Consider the following 3,426-nt stretch of genomic DNA (forward strand, 5'->3'; position numbering starts at 1 on the left):
CCCACCCTCCATTTTGGAGGGAGATCGTGGGGTTGACTTGGCTAACTCCCTCCTGCCCCATTGGCCAGAGCCCTTGGGGTCCGCCCCCTCTTGACGCTAGACACCTTCTGAGTGGCTGGCCTCGAGTCAGGTGATCTCAGTTTGTCCAATCAGTGCCATTCCCTTGGGACATCCCAGCCCTGTGGGGCCGGCGCAGTGACGGGCTCGACGGCGCTGGTAGAGCGGGAAGGAAGGGTACTGTCCTCATTCTGGCTCTTGTGGCTTTTTACCTCATCCAGTCTGTTCAGAAGATCGGACCCAAGAGCCACCTGGAAAGAGTCCTCCAGGCTGGTGGGCTGGGGATTCTGTGTCTCCGAAAGGCTGGGCGGGAAAGGGCCTAAGTGGTCCCAGCGAGGCACAGGGTGGGGCAGGGAAAGCCGCACACCCGGCCTGCTGGCAGGCTAGGACCATGGCCGGGAGTACGGACGTCTTTGGTCTTATGTGTGCACATGTATGCAATTTTCAATTATGCGAAGAGCTATAAGAGGTAGGATAAGCCTCCATACTCCCCACCCCTAGCACCCAGCCCCCCAGTTCCCCTCCATAGAGGCAACCTTATCAGTTTCTTGGTATCCTCCTAGGAATGTCAGGGACTACATATACTTTTAAAATATATATATTTATTGATTTCAGAGAGAGGAAGGGAGAGAGAGAGAAAAACATCGATGATGAGCATCATTGATCGACTGCCTGCTGCACGCCCCCTACTGGGGATCCAGCCCACAACCCCGCATGTGCCCTGACCGGGAATCAAACCCCGATCTCCTGGATCCGAGGTCGATGCTCAACCGCTGAGCAACGCCGGCCGGGCTACATATACTTTTTAATGATTTTTGTTAAATCTTATATCTATGTAGAAGAATATGTAGAAGTGTGAGGTGTAAGAAATAATGATAATGGTGCCAGGTGGGTACTGGAAATATTGGGGGAACACTTTGTAAAGTATATGATCATCTGACCACTATGTTGTACACCTGAAACTAATACAAAATAATATTGGCCGTAAACTGTAACTGAAGAATAAAATTTAAAGTTCTTTTCTTTATCGGCCCCGGGCAGTGGCTAACACAGGCTCAAAAAGTGTTTGCTGCCCGGCCGGGCGTGGCTCTGCGGTTGAGCATCGACCTAGGATCCAGGCGATCAGGGTTCGATTCCCGAGCAGGGCACATGCCCAGGTTGAGGGCTCGATCAATGGCTCTGTCATCATTGATGTTTCTATCTCTCTCTCCCTCTCCTTTCCTCTCTCTGAAATCAATAAAGATATATTTAAAAAAAAAAAAAAGTGTTTGCTGGCCCTACCCGGTTTGGCATCGGCCCTCTGACTGAAGGGTCCGGGGTTCGATTTGGCCAAGGGCACAAACCTCGGTTGCAGGCTTGATCCCTGGCCCTGGTCAGCAGGGCACATGTAGGAGGCAACCAATCGATGTGTCTCTCTCACATCGATGTTTTTCTCTCTCTCTCTCCCTTCTACTCTCTCTGAAAAGCAATGGAAAAAATATCCTCAGGTGAGGATTTAAAAAAAAATTTTGTCAGCATGGTAGTGATAGCATGGGATATTTTTTCACATTTCTATATTTAACGGACATTTGTACTTACTCCCATGAATGACCTATCAATATATTTGTCCACATCTCTTGGGTTGTCTTTTTTCTTATCAGTTTGTACGGGTTCTTTATATATTCTGAATAGTAATCTTTTGTCAGTTTTTGTGCTACAAATATCTTCTCCCAGTGTTGGTCTGTCTTTTACTTTATGGTGTGTTTTGATAAACAGATAAATAGATGTTCTTATTTGATGTAATCAAATTTATCTTTTTGTGCTTTACTTTTTTTTAACCTGTGTGTGTGCGCGCACACGCTTATAAACTATGGCAAGATCATAGAGATGTTCTCCTGTATTTCCTTCTAACAATTTTGTATTTTTGCCTGTGATGCCAACTTGCCTGGGCTAAGGGATGCTCAGCTGGCTGGTAAATTATTTCTGGGTATGTCTCTGAGAGCTTTCCAGAAGAAATTAGCATTTGAATTAGTAGACTGAGTAAAGAAGATGCCTCATCTGTGTGGGCCAGCATCACCCAATCCACTGAGGGTCCAAACAGAACAAAAAGGTCGGAGAAAGGACCAACACTCTCTCCTTGAGCTGGGCTGTCCATCTGCTCCTGCCCTTGGACATCATAGTTCCTGTTTCTCAAGCCTTTGAACTCCAGAGCTTACACCAACTGTTACCAGGAAACCCCGGTGGGGCTCAGGCTGCCTGTCGCTGTATGCGATTAACGGAGACAGGGTTGAATCATACTGAGAAGGCCGCCAACCAAGAAGACGGAGCATTCGAGCATCCAAAACCTGTCTTAAGGAGTGGCCTGAGAGATAGGGTTACATGGGGGCAAACTGAGGCTGGGAATGGGATGCAGCTACATGCAGTCCTGGAAGTTACTCTTGATTTTGGTCGCCTGTCGATGTCTTGATAAAGAGACATCTTGACTCATTGTTAGGTCGGCCTGGCCATGCATCTTGGTCTCAAAAAGGAGGTATCTTAACCCACTGTCCACAGCTGCGCCACCTCCTTAATTGCTTCATTCCGGGATCAAGGGGAGTGCAGGGTGCAAAGGCCCAGGAGAAAGAAGCTTAAGGGAAAAAAACTTAAATCCCTGCTCACATAAGTATATGTGTTCTACAATTTTATAAGTTATAATTATATTTCAGATTAATTCAGGTGCTCAATCTTTGGACATTATAAGTGCCCCTATCACCACGGCCTTCACCACCTTATTTTCAGTCCTTTAATTGTACCATTGGCTTTCCTGGTTCGTTACTTGCAGGTGGTGGATTGTAAGGCTTCTCAGCCTCCATAACGATGTGAGTCAGTTCCTATAATAAATCTCATTCCTGCATCTGTATCTGTCCTTTTTCTGGTCCTTTTTCTCTGGAGAACCCTAATACATTGCCCTTTGCATTTGTTAAAAAACAAAATTTGAAGGTCTACTTGGCTTTATTAAGCAATTTATGAATTGGGCAACATCTCACCTAGCAAGTACAAGGGCACTCTGAGGGGTTATACGAAATGGAAGGTCTTTTATAGGTAGAAGGATGGGGCAAGAGAGCTGTTAACAAAAGAAAAGGATTATTTTTAGACTAGGACCTCCGGTTTGGGGGGAAGACAGGGAACTGCAAGGTTTTTTGTCATGCAAATTGCCTCTTCTTTCTAGGGAGGCGGAGAGCTAAATTCCAGATTGGTTGATTAAGATTCAGTTTCCCGAAGAGGTTGAGACGACAATGAAATCAAGTATTAAATCTAGGTTTGGTATCCTGGGCTTTTAGCACAGTGATGCCATTTTGGGCCTCTAGTTTTCACTGTACAGTGTGGCAACGTAAGAACCATCCAAACGTG

Source organism: Miniopterus schreibersii (assembly GCF_964146895.1).
Source record: "Miniopterus schreibersii genome assembly, chromosome: 12".
Taxonomy (NCBI): Eukaryota; Metazoa; Chordata; class Mammalia; order Chiroptera; family Miniopteridae; genus Miniopterus; species Miniopterus schreibersii.